The 16,990-nt window shown below is 37.2% G+C and overlaps 1 protein-coding gene across 1 annotated transcript in view; it reads right to left on the reverse strand.

The window, feature by feature from the left end:
• Positions 1 to 14,514, reverse strand: part of GHR (growth hormone receptor) — a 151,737-nt gene extending 137,223 nt beyond the window's left edge. The window contains exon 1 of the mRNA XM_042028420.1: positions 14,367 to 14,514. The gene's annotated coding sequence lies outside the window, so the exon portion shown is untranslated. The remainder of the gene's footprint in view (positions 1 to 14,366) is intronic.
• Positions 14,515 to 16,990: the final 2,476 nt, after the last annotated feature.

Consider the following 16,990-nt stretch of genomic DNA (forward strand, 5'->3'; position numbering starts at 1 on the left):
CCTCCTGCCTGCAGAGAGACCCTTAATAACTGCAGGAACTAGAACTTCTAACCATGAGTTAGACCCTGTCCTTAATTTCTTACTAAAAACTGCAGAGGAGGTATTTTAAGATCTGGGGAACTGGACAAGAGTATTTTGCAGGCCAAAATATTACTGAAGGTGTTGGTTCATTTCTCCTATTAACATTTCTACCTTCTTGTGCTTGGTTTCAAGAGGCAGCTGATATATTCTGTACTCTGAAGAAAGATTTCATTTCCCTTGCATTTATTGGTAAAAGACCAAGAAGGTACATCTGATTCCAAACAGAAGTTAGAAAGACAACAGGTCCATCGTTTGAGAAATGACCAAAAAGAATAATTGTGATTTTGTTGGGTTGTTTCCTCTCACGAATGGTTGGGCTCCAAGCAAAGAAGATGCACTTGGCAGTGAGAGACAGCTGCTCCCACTGCACTGTCATTATAAGTCATTATAACTGGAGATGCATAAATAAATATACAGACAAGATTTGTAAAGACAAGCTGTCCCTAAAACAGCAGCTGAGGACTGTCAATTAAAGTTACAGGCAACCTCCAGCACACCTTGAAAACTGATCACTGAACATTTATAATATTTGCATTCAAATTGTACCACACTGTTACCTGAAACTAGGCCATAAACCATTTTTGGCAACAGCAATGATTTCAAGATTAAGCCATTTAGCCACTTTTTCCCCTTTTGAGGTAGATTTCAACAGCAGAAGCTAGGCAGAAGTTTCTGGGCTTCAGTATGAGGACTTGCACATGAGCACTGACCTCATGGTGCAGCAACACTCTTGAAATCTAGGACTGTAGTAATTTCCAAGGTAACAATAGCATCTGTTTCATGACTGTACCATAGTAATCTTTGCTGACTAAAAAGAGATGAAAAACCTGATTTATTGCTGATAATGAGATCAAGACTGGGCAAACTGGTTTTCTTTGGAGAGTTGTCAGAGATTCTAGGCATTTTCTATTGTAAATGCTGTTCATCAAAAACAGAGCAGCACTGTAACACTTCTCCTTTACAGATGCCCATGTTAAATATGGCTGATCAGGTGAACAGTAAAGTTCAGAGCACAAAATAAAAATATCTTTAATTTAATAAACTCAGTAAATAAACCTGTAAGTTCTCAGCTGGAAGGATAGAAAGTTCTATGAGAATGAAAGCGCTTGACTGACTGTTGAATGGGGGCTGTTACATTAGGGATTTTATTGGATGGCACTTACATGACGTGCCTTTATAATTGGTTGAAATAGTACAGAGACTGTTTAGCTTATTTTAAGACATGAATCCCAACAGCCTTTGACAGAAAAGAAAAACTACAAACAAACAAACAAACAAGAAAACAAACCATCCCCAACTCCAAAACACACTCCAGAGAAGTTAAAAGTTCATTCCAGATTAAGCTCAGATGTCATATATATGTCAGCTGCAAGGGAAAAAGAATCAGGCTGAACCTGTGAATTGAAGCTTTTATAGTTTTGAGTGCCTAGTCTTGCAAGTCAGTGAAATTAATTTTCAGAAATCGACTACTGTATTAATATAGTAATAACCTTATAACATTCTGATGAATGACCTTCAAATGCTGTGTAAAAAGAGTATGCTAAGAAACTGGCTTGCAACCATTTGCTAGAGAGATTCTTTTTGAAACTGATTCTTAATACAACTTCAAGAGGTCCAGTTTTATATGGGGGTTTTTTTTCAGAGGAAGGGTGGTGGGAATATCAGCCTTGCTGTCTTGCTAGTGAAAGGAAAATTTAAAAAATCCCTCATGTTTGTATTCCTTGGAAGTAAAAGCCATGGTAAGAGAAAACCTTTATTCCTCTGCTATTCTTTTCATTGATGCCGTCCTCGCCTCGGTCTGCCCATGCATTCCTGTTTCTTAATCAGAATATGCATGCTTCGGCTAGCCTACAAGTTATATTATCAGTTGTTACTGTCCATTTCTTTTCTTGGTGTTCTTAGCCATCCACATTTCTTCGCCTTAGAACATAATAACATCTAGATTTCCCATTTTTCTTTGTCATGGTTCTCATAATCTCTAACTCTCCCACTTTCATGCAGCCTCATAATTCCCCGGAATGTCTATATCCATCTCTTTGGGTTCAGGGTTCTTGGTACTCCTAGGTTGAATTTTACCACAGGCTTTCTGCCCCACAAGAAAGACACAGCACTGCAAGAGCATAAGCTTCTCCTTCGTTAGTGATAACAGGCAGAGACCCTTTTTTGTTAGTCTCACATACAAATCTAAAGCTGTCTGTTACAGCAACTAAAAGTTAGTGCAAAAGAAGTCAATGAAAAGTCATACAAGTGAGATTTGAAATGCCCTTACACATGTCCACATTCAGTGACTTATGTCGCCTTTTAGTGATGCTTCTGAGGATACTTCAGTGGAAGTCAGATGCTACAAAAGCATGTAGAGACAAATTATTTATTTCCACAAGATTGCTGTAACGCAAAAGCTCCCTTCCCTTAACTTGAGCTAAAGTTATGCTGGGGAATTTTCATAGCATCTGTCAATACTGTTGAGGGGAGATGGATAAACAACCCCTGTAATAATGTTAATAGCAAGGACTTAATCTGAAATGAAGAGAAGAACAGTTGTTCTTCTGATGCTGTCCTTTGCACACTCTCTGAATCAAATTAAACATGCTCACTACATTTGCTATTCATTTTAATCAATTTCAATCCCAACCAGCAATATTACGGCCCCTATATTGTTTCTTTATTTCAGAACTTCATTTTCCCCATATATTACTGTTTCTGTTTGGTTGGATATTCAAATATGGCATGTTTTCCTTTAACCACATCCATAGTAGAGGATCAAAGTATGTAAATGGTGATTAAGTGAGCCAGGGAAACTTGTACAGTTGTGGTACAAAACATTGCCATAAAAAGCTATGAAGGTGTACTACAAAATGACTACTTAGCCCTTTCATTAGAAAGAAACCAGTCTTCCTGAAAGATTAATTCATCTTAATTTAGTAGGCATTATGCAGGTACTTCAAAACACCTCTGAGATTTTCATGTATATTTGATTAACTGGTTTCCAGCCTGAAAGATAAGATCCAAATCCCACCAGTCATAAAACCTTTATACTGATTTCAGTGGGTTTGGATACAGACACAAATCCACACAGCCAGGAAAGCAGTTACAAATGCAGGGGAAAGTACTACAATGACAAATACAGCTCAGACTGACTCTACATGCTGCCACTGCACAGATCTTCTCTGAGAAGAAACTGTGCAAAATCTGTGCAGTGAGAGTTTCTAAAAGTGTAAAGAAATAGTTCAGCAAGCATGGAAGGTGTTGAACTCGACTTCAGGTCTTGTTATTGAAGATAAAGATAAATTGAAAGCTTGTGGCTGGCTAGGAAGTAGGAATCATAAACTAAATATGTTCATTAACACTTGCAAGAAGCCAATACAAGTCCTACCAGTTCCTTCGGAAAGCTTAAGAAACTGTGTTTTAAGATTCTTTCTCAGAAACCTGAGAAATAAGGCACAAAAATGTGAGGAGTACCTGTACCAGTCAAAGTGATTTGAACAAACATAATTTTAGTAAGAGGATAAAGAAACACAATAAAACAATAAACCAGTCAGAGATTAAAAAATAATCTACAAAACAAGCTATGTCAATATTACTAACCTTCTCACATGTCCATTGCAGCAGTCCAAATGTAGACTAACATCCTTATCCAAGATAAGAAGTATCTGAAATCGTCAGTCTCTGCAGTATGTGGAATTCTAGGGCATGTATTGCTGGGTAAAAGGCAGCTTTAGTTATTTGTGCTGCTGCTCTTCAACTCCACCACCACTCTTGCTGCCTTCCTACCCACATCTATCATCATTGCCAGAGAACTCTCCCAGCTGCTGTTGGTCTTCAGCCTGTGAGCTCTTCTGGCCCTTCCAGAAGACTACTGCAGTGCTTTGCTCTTACAAGAAGTATAAATTTACCCTTCAAAAATGGACAGTATTGGCCCTGATTTTTACTTGTCTCAAAATCTTTCACCTTCCCATTGCTGGCTGCAGCCACTGTCACAGCAGCATTTGTCTATAGGAATATTTGTCAAAGATTTAATTTCTGGAAGTTTCCAGACATGACTTGCAGTCCTGCAGTCACTTCAACATAATTTATTTTTTTTCTCTAATAGAACTATTCTAAGTTATTCCGCATCTTGCACATAAATGATGTCTGGTTGAGCTGTTCACTTCCCCTCTTTCTCAATAGGTGCCAAGAGAGGACTCTTCTCTCAGACAGGTTCCTGCCCACAGTGAGTACTTTGGTAGCTACAAAGTATTTCTACTTCTGTTTACTTTGAACTGAAGAGCACCTCCAGTAATGGGAACAGTAAGCTGAAATTTCCTTTCAACACTGCTTGGTTTTTTCTAGTAAATTTCAGAATTCAGAGGAATTATTTCTGAAGTAATTTTCTGGGTAAGAAAATATGAGGGAATAGTGTGATTTGAACCCCATTCTGTTAAACACATATACCATCTACTTTCAATTACTTTGGTCAATTGATAACCATCACCTAAATTCAAGAGTCTAAATTCTCTATAGCAGCAGGAATCGAGGCACCTTTGAATGGTGATTCTTAGCATGTAAACTAGACACATAAATTCAGAATATGCAACCACACCTTCTATAATCTACAGATCAAAGAGAAACGTCTGCAGGAGTGCTCTGCATGAAGGATGGGTAGCTCAGAGAGAATACGGTTCAAAGCACCACCAGTGTCTCTACCAGGAAATAAATACTCTTTATTTAACAAGTTTTGGCCTCATCTGCCTTGCACAGAGCAACTGCAATGCACTTCTGTGCTATTCCTGGTGCTTTGGATGAATGTTCTGCCTCCAGCATAGCACAACACAGTGCAAATGCAAAACCCAATATGCATTCAGGGCAACACCTCCTCCTAAAAGCCAGAAAGTGCTGAGACTTGGGTACGATAAATAGGAGCATAGACTGAGTCTTCAGAGGAAAAACATGCAGTAGATAATGTTCTCTGCAGGGACCAGCCTTGTCCCTTGGGATCAGCATTGGTCTCCCAGCTTCTGGCTTGTTGCTGGACTCAACACTGTGCTAAAGCCCAGCCAGGTCCAGGTGTTCCCATGGGTTTGCACTGAACCTAACAAGCTTCTGGGACTCCGAGATCTGTGGGTGGGGTGTTTTGTACTCCCCAGCAGCCCTGGTCTTCAATATGAGATCAGAAGGCACCTGACCTGGATGGGCTTGCTGGAAACCAGGTTGCATATGCCAGGGTGTTTTTTTCTTGTGTTTTGCTGCAGGACAGGGGTGACACTGGTCCCAGATGTAAACTGGTGTGAGAATGGTGCTTGTGCCAAACTTTAGCAGTCCTTCCATAATTCACATAAATAATCTGCTATCCAGATAACTGATATTTGACTGTTGTAAGAAATACAGATTCTGGAAGTTTCTGGTCTAACAGACAAAAACCAAACCATGAGTGTAGACAGAATATTAATTTTTTTAAAAAATTGCTTATGTAAAAACAAAAGCAAAAACCCGGAAAGAAAACCTTAAAATTCTACCATTATCAAAGGTGAAAAATTAAAAGGATTATTTAATGAATCTTCAAATAAAAGAGGATGTGAAACAAAATTCTGACAGACCTGTTCTGTGAAGAAATATTTTCTTTCTAATCAAATGTTTATAATCTTTTATAAACAAGTGCATTTTTTATGGGAGTGGTATGTACCACAACCTAGATGCAATCATGATTCCTCCAATGAAAATGAAAATATTTTTACTCTTCACATTAGTTTAATGCAGAAAAAAACCCCTTAAATAAAGTATGTTTGTTGACCTCTGCTTGCCTAGTAAGTAAATAGATATTAATCACAGCAGCTCTCTTAAGTTTTCTGAATGTCTTTTGGTGTTACACATGAGAAGACTGACATATTGACATTTATAGGGCACATACATAAAGAATTCAACTTGACTGGCACACCTTGTCCCTTGGAAGGAATTGCACTACTATTTTCCCATGAAGCTTGTGTATATATAAAGGAAAGAACTGCATGCATTATTTCAAGGGATGAGGTTAACAATAGAAATTCAAACAGATAGCTATAAACTTAGGAAAGTGATGATAAGTACAGACCGTCGTGCACATTGATTCCAGACTGCAGATTTGTGGACTTTAATTTTATACTAGGTAAACAACCACACTGGACCACTAATGATATGCTGCCTGCTTTCCGGGTCCCCAGCCCAAGGCAGCCACAGTCTGCATTTCGTAGATGCTGACAAGTCAGTGCAGCTGAAGGCAGCAGATGCCATGAGTGACTGGTGGCCATTGGACAAGTTCCCGGCATCTCCAGCGAATAACACAGGTAACGAAACAGTTTAGTGGCTGCCTCTGTAAATTCTGGGACAAATATTTATGAAGTTTACAAAGTACTGTATCTGGGAGCTGAGATGGCCAACTCGTTTGTGTTTGTAGGCTGCTCTGAACCTATGGTAACAAGCATAAAGGGAATAACTCATTTAATTGTGGACACAAGGTTCAGATTACATACAGTAAGCAAGATAAAATCAGAAAATGAGTGAGAGGAATCAAAACAAATATTGGGACATTATGTCACCTACTCAGCACTTTGCATTTACAACACAGAAGTACCTTCTTTGGGGGACTAAGGAAAAGTTCCAAGCGGCTTCCTCTGAGCATCAAAGTGACTTTTTTAGCTGAATAACAACAGTGCTTGTGTTTTGCCAAACCACATTCTGTATCACTATAATCCACTGGATGACATAAAGGTTAAACAGACTTCATTTTGGCATTTCTGCTGTTTCTTGATTTTAAAATTCAGAGTAAGTAACAATATTATAAAGACACTAACAAGTTATACCCTACCATACAATCTCTTATCCAAAATGCTGCACAGTTAACACTATCTGCCTAATTAATGTACCTTTACCTAATATAGCCATTTCATTAATTGTTAATTATATTATTATGTAATTAATAAACAGCATGTAATACATATAATATGCAATATTAATATATTGAACACTTTAATGTTATTTTCGTTTTTATAGAAAGACATTTATGTCATTTATAGTTATAACTGAATATAAAGTATTATTTAGTATGTTGTTCTTTCCTTAAAAACCACTTTCCAACTGGTATACACACTTGACAGCACTGGAGACATTTATGTTTGATTAACTTTACTGTTCTGCTTACACCAATGATTATTTGAGGGCACTAAAGGGATCTTAATTTAAAGACAGGAAAAGCATCCAGAGAACTATTAAGGACAAAAAATTACTTGTGACAAAATCAAAAGTTTGCCCTCTGAGATTCAAAAATTGCACAGAATTGGATGCAACTAGCAAGAGAAAAGTAATAGTGTTACAGAGACTAAAAAGTACACAGTCCAAGCCTATTGGACTATCTCCAGTCCATTCAGATGAAAAGCTGATATACCAAAATCAGCTCATCTTGTCTACATGACTGTACTGCTTCAGTGAGAGTATATGGCACTGAGCTGGGGGACAAAGTAGGTTTTTATTCTGAACAAAACTAGGTGAAGATCCTAAAACAGTGGGCAATTTACCACTGAAAGGTTCTTTGGAAAATGTTCCCCATACACACATTCACAGCATGTGCATGCCTATTTTCAGCTGTTTGACCTAGAACAGCCTCAGCCTTGCCAGTATTCAGAGGCTGCCTGTCCAGGCCCTTCCTTGCTCTCTAACCTCCTCTTTGAACACTATCTATATAACTCTCCATTACATCTCATGAAAGATTCAACTGACAAGGCTTTCAAAAGAAAGTCTATTCAAATTAATAGTTCTTAACATATGTGTTTCATACTAACATATGTCAGTTTCATACTATAATCCAGTACTGACCATTTATACTTAAACTTCAAATACTGCCCAATCTTTGCAATCCTTATGATGAAGCTGAATTCTGGTTTTGTAATGTCCAGACAAGATTGTATATGAATATTCAGTAACTATGTGCCTATAACCACACAAAATATTTGTCCCTGGTGAAACCAGAAGAGGGAATTTTAAGATAGCTAAATTTTTTTTAAAAGTACTTCAGCTTCAAAGACTATATTTAAAACTTTTTCCCAGTTATCCAAGGTTCCGAAGAAAAGTTAGCCTATGCATGCCAAATATACTGCTGTCATAATTATTAAAGTAACATTATTGATCATGTTGTATGTTAAAAAATATTCATTGGTCTTTTTTTCCCCTAGGATGCATAACAGAAAGACTTGTACTTCTTTTCCAGAAATCATTTTGAGACAACTTCAGAGTTCGCAAGCTGGCATATAAGTGGCACCAAACTGCACCGTTCAGATGACTGGGATTTTTGACATATGAGCACATTTTTTCTTGCAAGAGTTTGCAAATGCTTGAGTGGTACTTGTATTAATGTAATAAAAGAAGTGCAAGACCAACCGAGGCATGAGTATTTCTTTGCTATTGCGCTCTCTTCAATTGCAGCCATAACTATTGTCATAACAATTCTCAAGGCAGTGGAACAAATGCAGCACCAATTAAAAGAGGAATCCTAAAGGGTTCTTGCAGTCAATACAGATGATTGCCATAGTGTGTTATTTAAACTCACATTTGTCAATCCTTTGGCGTTACATCTGCTACATGGCAAAACACTCGTATTCTGACAAATTAGTCTTTTTACATGGTGTTTGAAAAAGGAACTTTTCAGGCTGATAGCAGGACAAAAGATTTGGTGTACTGCTAATCAAGGGTATCACTAGGATTTTATGGATAAATTACAGCGCACCTCTTGGCACCTCCTTCTCTATCATTTTGAGAATATTGCAGAAAACTCTTCTTGTCTAGGAGGTTAAATGACCAGAAGCAATAAAACAAGTCATAGAGAAACAAATGAGGGTTGCTACCACTATCTTGTCTGCATAACCCACACTGCGCATAGCATGGCTTTGTGAGTAAACATTTGGTGTAAGAAATACTACAGACATCAGTAAAGTAATTTTTTTTTCACAAATAAGTATTTATAAACCAGGATGATTTGCATACAACATTTAAAGACAGAATTTGTCATAAGGTGTGGTGTGGTGACTTGGTGACCATTTTGGTGATAGATGTGTTTCATTCTCTTGCCATGTGTGCCTTGGTCAGTGCTGTGCAATGCATGTAAGGGCCTGACTCCTCACAGGAGAAGCAGGAGAGCTGGGCTGCCTGAAGGACAATTACTGCTGCCACTGAGAGTAAGCAAAAGATATTGCTTTCCTCCTGGCTTGAAATTTCTCAGTAGAGAAAATTTAAAAGTCAAACTGTGGTTAACACTGTGATAGTACTCACTAGAAACAAATATAAGGCAGAATAAAGCCTAGGGCTTAGGTTTCTGCCTAAGGCATTCATGCCTACAGACTCCCCCAGTTCACAGGCACTCTTTTGGCAGCCAGGGAAGAAATAAAGATGCCGGCTTTGGGTGAAAGAGTTCATTTGCCCAAGGAGGCAGAGGTTTCATGGAGAGTTGATCAGAACAATCCATCACTGCTATGAAATACTAACTTAGCTTTTTTTTTTTCCCCAAGTACCTAATGTATTGTCTGGACAAGTTTTGAAGCTGTCCTACACTCTCACAGAATGCAAAAAGCTTCAGATTGCATACTTGATATTTCCAAAAATCTTAAAAATTAATATTTGTGTTTCTGTAACATGTATGTTCATACCTGTATATGTTAGAATAAGTCCAAAGAAACTTTCAAAGTTATTTTAAGTGGCATGATTTTCTTTTAGTGTGCATATTTGCTTGACATATTCATGTTATTTTGTGCCATATATTGCATACAGAGAAGAGGTATTCTGGATCCTCTTTTTCTTTTTCTTTCTTTTTTTTTGTTTGTTTTTCTGGTTTTTTGTGTTTTGTTTTGTTTTGTTTTGTTTTGCTTTGTTTTGTTTTGTTTTGTGTAACTCCTCTCAGCTCTGCTGCCACACTGGAGCCAGTTACTCCAATTATCTGAGATTACAAGATTAAATTTTGCATATTCATAGTCTTGAGAAGAACGGGAGTTCATCAGGAGGATGACAAATGTTGCTTGTTATGAGAAGAGGTAACATTTAACCTGGTGACAGCATCATGCACAAATACAAAGGAACTAAGCCATAGTTCTGAGTGAAAGCTCCAGTTGCAACTGGAGACATTTTTGAATTAGACAAAATAAGCGAGAAAATCAATGTTTTGAAGATTAAGCATGTTAATAATGTTAGTATAACATTATTTCCTGAATATTCAGGCAAAATTAAAGTATTATTTCCTCTAAAATTAGGAAATGGTAACATATTTAAATTAGGTTGACTAACACATATTATTTCTATGCAAAGCTAACCAACAAGGTACTGTAGGTGCCTCTGTCTAGCCTGAAAATGAACTTAAAAAATGAAACTTGCAATTAAACCCCTTTCATTTTTGCATTCTTCATCTTTGTAATATCCTGCCACAGTTGCATTCTTTTCCTGATCACTGCCAGCAGTAAGAAATGTTCTTGTCCAGAAATGGCATGGACATCTATTTCTCTCTTCAATCTGTTCCATTATTTTCTCTGATTCTCCTATTACTTTCTTCCGGCATTATTTCTTATCTTCTGATTCATTGCAGATAGAGTCACAGACTTTGAGATCCTTGGGGTCCAGCTCATCAGTGTTTTTTCTCAGTGTTTTGTTCTTAGCAATGCAATACATGGCTAGGTTATATCAGCAGAAGACAGAACTCCACAGACATCAACAGCTACATAGCGCAGAAAAACACTGACAGCAGGAATTTTTTCTGGCATTGCATGTGGAGGGAGAGAAAGAAGAAAATGACATAAGATACTGAAATACCACAGATGAGATTTAGGCAGAAAAATGGCTTAGTAATCAGTGACTATTTCTTCCACATTGAAAGCTGAAATACAATGTTTCTCTACTACCTTCCTATTCCAAAATGGAAGCAAATGTTCAATTTTAGTTTAGAATCAAGAGTCCATTCTTTGCTAAATTTGTTGCTGTCTGTCTGTATGCATTTCATTGCATACATTCATTTTTAAATTATATCTCCATTTTAAAATTTAGCAAGTAAAATAGGGTTAAAGAGCTTAACAAGCACTTAAAAGAAGGCTAAGCACTGTGGCCTTTCCATTTGACTGGTACTCCTTTTTCAGAAGTAGTGACTTTGAATAGCAAAAATAACAGAGGATATTGAGTAAAAAAATAGTTAATATGGCAAATAGGAAACTCCTGATTTTTCCACTAGTTGCTTATGTGACTTTGGATCAATCACTGACTCACTGTGCACCCCTTCCTTTGCTTGTAACACAGGCTCTGTAGGGCAGGGACTGCTTTCTGCTCCATGGTTTTATAGCTGCAATGCTTCTCTGCTGCATTGGATGCAGGTGGTCACTAAGGATGGACCTTAGAGTTTGGGGTGTATGAGTTTTCTGAGACCAAGTACCACAGAGCAGTCAGAATCAATGATTTACTGGATACCACCTTTTCTAACTTGCTAAGATAACTGAAGAAGCACAGACAAGGACATCCAATGCATTAGTTTTTAGTGAGAGATAAAATAATGTCATCACTTAGTGACAAATGCCATATAATCTTGCTGAACATTACAAGTGTACTTCTAATAGTCTTGCATTATGTAGGCTTGTAGTTAAGATAAATTGAGATTTACAATTTAATAAGAATTACTTTGCTCTGGAAAAATTAACTTATTATTTCTGTTATAAGGCAATAACCAAATCAAACATAGGTGTTTCAGCTCTCATTCTAGCCACTAAATACCTGATTATTGCTTCACAAAGTAACCTGAATATCATAATCTGATACAACTACCTTGTTGTTCAAGTAGTTAGTAAGCTCTGGGCAAATTCTCAGTATCAGTTCCAAACCTCAGCTAAAGAAAATTATGTGGTAATGTAGGGATTCATAGCTGAGTCTCTCAGATTCTGGCATACTCAAAGCATATTCCATTTGCTAAGATTTGTGACAAGATTTTCAGGCCATGTGCCTAGAGCCTGGGGAAATGCAGACTAAGGGTTTTCAGGAATTCCTTTGGGAGATGTATGGATGCAGCGCTGGGTCTACAGAAGCTGCACAGATTTGTTTTCACCAGTCTAGCCTCACTGCAGACAAGAGTATAAATAAGGTCAACATACACCACTGAAGTCAGAAAAAACTGGAGTAGAGTTTATGGAGTTTTCAAAGGATTTTGTGATTACAAAACCATTACAGTGATTCTGCATAATTTTTAGTATACTTGTGTAATGTGTAAAATCTCCCAAAGAGTTCACTTCTATTTTTATAGCAAATACAAAACAAAAATATTTGATAGTATAATGAGAGAAATCATAAAAAGAGCTAAAATTAGTACTCTGATAGAATGTAGCTCTTCAGGAATGAGGAATGTCAAATATTTCAGACTTTTTGACAATTCTAAAAATTAACAATATTGTGGTAAAGTAATTTAAACTACATGCCACCAAAACCAGTTCCAATTTCTGCATAGAGCGTCAGTTGATTATAAATATAGATAAATAATTATGATGTTTTAACAGTAAATTAATCAAATATAGATTTGAAATATTAACTAAAATGAGATTATTTCAATACACAGTTTTGATTAGGAAAAGACACATGGAAGAAATTTTGAAATTGCTGCAAATGAAATATATAATTTTAACATGACTAAACCAAGATTTTCTTTAAAAAATTTGAAATGACATATGTTTACAAGCTGATACACAATTTTTAAAAATAAGAAAAACCCCACAGAATGTTTTATAAAAAGGGCTAAGTACACAGGAGAGAAAACAAAATTATTGAGTTGGCGGATGCAGATTTTGAAACATTTGGTGTTGATCCAAAATTAAATATTTGTGTGCTATTTTGTAAGGAATCAGAAAATCTTTTATAATCCTACCTGAGTAAAATCTCCCTTCTCCCATTCTACATCTCAAAAATTTCTCTCTTACAACATGGAAACAAACCCCAATAGATTACATAAGTCAAAATCTAAGAGTCAAAGAAATCCATTGTCAAGATGGGAAACTTTAGGTCTGAAAAGACTGAAAAGACACACTTGAAATATTAGATTGAACAGACACACCACAAGACCTTCATGAAGCCCAGGTACTCTGCTTTCAGTGCACAGGGAAACTATATCTTCTGTATACTTCATATGAACTGTAAATACTCTATCAATGTTTAAAAATGTCTGGATATGCAGCAGAGGAATCAGGGTTTTACAAAGGGCAGTAGGTCTGAGCCAAGGAAATTGTAGTATTCCCAAACATACCTAATGTTTCAACTCCGAGCATTCCTGGAAGAATTGGATTTACCTTATGGCTAGTGTGCCACATCTGTGAAGCCCCACTGAGGGCTTTAGCATAGGCCGTGAGATCCCAAGTGGGTTCTGTATTAGCTCAAGATTAGTTAAATCTTGGAACTAACATTGACAGGATCTCCAGAAACTGATTTAGAGAAAACAATTTTAAGATTATGTGATTAGCAGGTAAATTGTTACATTTATTTCCTCAAATCATCACACCATCTATTTAACCACTGTTGCCTCTGTGTAAAGTGGAATGCAATTATGACATAACTAAGAGATTGCTTGGGCTGTTTACCCAGCAGAAAAATGTTATTTCAAATGGTATACATCTCATTTAGTTTTCTTCTCAAAGTTATGCCACACATCACATTTATATTTTCATTTTTTGTTGATGATTCTACAATAAACTGTTATGCACAAACATAAAACTGAAATTATTTTCCCAAAAGAAAACTTTCAGTGAAAAAAGAGGAAAAAGAAATTGTAAAAATTAAATGTCAAATTTCTAGGCATATCACAAAATTGTCATGAAAAAAATGGAATTTAAAGGCCTGTTTTTTCAGCTTCTTGTTTTGTTCTGAAAACAGAAAGTATATTTTAATCTGTAGAAATCCTGTGTGTTTCGTAGATTTGTTAAAACTTCCTCCCCCAACCACATTTTCTCTTCTCTCCATCCTCAGTGCAGATGAGAAGGAAAAAGAGCATGTGAGAAGAGAGAGACAGATACAGGCGGTCACTACCTGAGTGCCAGCCTCAGCCCAATCAGCAGTTCAGACTGGACACGGTGGTTTAGCTGGATAAACTGCAGGAACAGAGCCCCTCCTGTCTCACTGTACAAGCCCTTGAGACAAGGCGGAAAGGTTTCTGACAGGTCCTTTGCTTTAGAAATGCCAGGTTCAGATTTCCCATGCTTTCTCCTGCAGCATCTAATGATGACCATCTGGATTAGGTGGTGTTTTGGTCACCTGAGGCCCTATAGAAACCCCCGTGCTCCTACTTGGACTGAGCAGCACCGTGCCAGGCCAACAGCGTGTCTCCTGCGTGTCTGTCCTGCTCCCCCGCTGGTCTGGTGGCTGGGAGCCGGCTCCGTTCAGAGCCTGCACAGCAGTGCTGGAGTGCTGCTGGACCTAAAATAAAAGTCTTCAAAGGGTAAAGTATGGGCTTGTGGTGTGTTTACATGAGTTCAAGGGTTCCTGACCAAAGCTGGTCTGCACCTGCCCAGCCAGAGCAGGGGTGAGAGAGATATGCCATATCTGCATCCACCTATGTCAACATGTCCCCTGCATGGCCTTGGAGCATGGATTGCTCACACAGTGTGACACAAAGCAATTATTGCATCTAAGGCCCTTTCTTTGCTTGCTTCTATTTTGTTATGAAGACTTAGAAAAATAAGTTATTTCTCTCCCAGGATTTATGAATTTCATCATCTTTGCAGTCTGTGCTTGAATACTCTCTGAATGACATCAGGGTTTTATCTCTTGTAAGCAGAGAGTCTATGCAAAGAGGCTGGCCCAGAGGCCCATTACAAAAAGCATTATTTGGGAAGGGATCTCAGTAGGGAGAAACTTAGTTCTGTTAGTTTTGCAGTCCAGACAAAGACTTTAGTGGCCCGTTGAAATAGAAATGTCACCTTGCCAAGTTTAACACCCCTGAAAAATCTATGCTAACAGTTGGGTAATGAAGTAAATTGCTTCTTTGAACTCACATGGATCAGATCTTCCATTCCAGGGATACCTAGTAGCTTCATGGTTAATGTACATCAGTTGTTCATGATGCTATCTTCATATATACGCTATCTTTATCCCTTTCATCTGTTTTGTTGCTTTGAAACTGAATATGTCTTTTTTGGGACCTAAACTCTTCTGATGGACCTAAATGCTGGTTAACTGATTGGAAAAGTAATTTTGAAGTAAATGGTACACATTTATATGAAGCACTTGTTCTGACAAGGGAAGGCTCATTCTTTGATCGAAGTCCAATCATTTTGTACCTGTGCTCCTCTATCACAAAAAATTGATATTTTGAAAGCACTAATATTGTGTACCTCCCTAATGCTTGGATCAGAAAGGAAAAAGAAAACCTGAATTGATGTTATGCAGATGCAGTGTATATTGGGCATGAAAATTTCCTGAAAGTGTTTTCTCGAGTTCTGACCATGCAGGTTCAGGTAACTCAAACCTCCATGAAACCACACCTGTGAGTGGCAGAGGAGAATTTGATCCTGATCCAAGTTGTTGTCAGAACAGTGTTAATTCACACCCAGTATTTCGTCTTTTGGGTAATGAATACAGAATCATAAGATTATAAAAACATTAAAACAGGATATCAAAGTATTAGTAGTAATCTCTAATATTCTCTCCTCCTTGTCTTTTTCTGGTTTTATTATTTGATTAAAGTTTTTCCCCTCTAGTTGGTGAAATTTAAAAAATTTACCTGGCTTCCAAAATGGCTTGAACTTTAAGAGAGAAGGGGTTTGGACATATCCTAGATGATATATTTTGAACATGGGGAAAAAACCTTCCACTTTTTTCTTCCTTCAGGTGTTGCTTTACACATACACACATTCAACACTGTGGGTCCATGCCAACACTGTTACTTGAGAGAGATCTCAGGAGCTGAAAGACAGCCTTCCTTATAGGACAGATAATCTTCCTTTACAACAAAGAGAAGTATTTTGCAGTGGGTTTTGGTTTTGTTTTAATGAGCACTGTCACAGCTGAGCTATATGTAGTATATTTTAAAACAAAACAAAATGACCCAGTGATTAATGTTCTCAACCTAGAGCAGCAAGGTTCTTGTAACATCTACATTTTTTCAGAGAAAAACCTGAAGCACAAACATTCATTGAAAATATTCTCCACTGATGCAATATTACTTCATTTAAGCATGGCCTCCACTGAACATTACTGGGTTGTTGCTAAGAAACAGTGATACATGACACCAAATTATATTACTGACATTGAATTTTTACTCCTTTTCATGTTATAGCTTGCTTGAAAACAGCTGCAATTATACCATAAATGGAAGGAAAGCTACCAGCCTCTATTCAGTGTCTTTTGTATTTTAGTTACAGGCTGAAGTCCTTATCTTTTTACTATATGTCTGTAACAGTCCTACAGTATTTTAGTTAAAAGGTATAATACCAACATTATTGATGGTCTGCATCTGCATCTCCTACACAGTCATCTCAACAATAAAACAAATGTTCTCTTTGATTTTCACCCAATATATGCCCAATTGCAGGAAGCTTGGTCTTAGGGTTTCTCTATTTTCCATGTTAATGTGACAATCCATTTTGACCTGCAGGTAATAAAATAAAAAACATTCAAACTCATAGCTAATGTTTACAGGGTACTTCACCTTCGCTTGTTTGGATCTATGCAATTGACCAGTTGAAAGCTGAAAATGAATGGATGTTTTTCAATATGTATTTAAAACCCCTGTTCTTTTGTATAGCATACTGATAATTTTCTTCTTAAAGAGCCACTCATCCAATAGTTGATGTATAGCAAGTACACACAGCTTGTGCTGTGTGCATGTCTTCATTTATACAAACATAGCATAGCTGTTTGATTATTTTTTTAATATAAAAACAGAGCCTGGAACACCTGTACCTGAAAC

This window comes from Corvus kubaryi, unplaced genomic scaffold (assembly GCF_017639235.1).
Source record: "Corvus kubaryi isolate FWS band 111438036 unplaced genomic scaffold, C.kubaryi_AGA036_p1.0 37308, whole genome shotgun sequence".
Classification (NCBI taxonomy): Eukaryota; Metazoa; Chordata; class Aves; order Passeriformes; family Corvidae; genus Corvus; species Corvus kubaryi.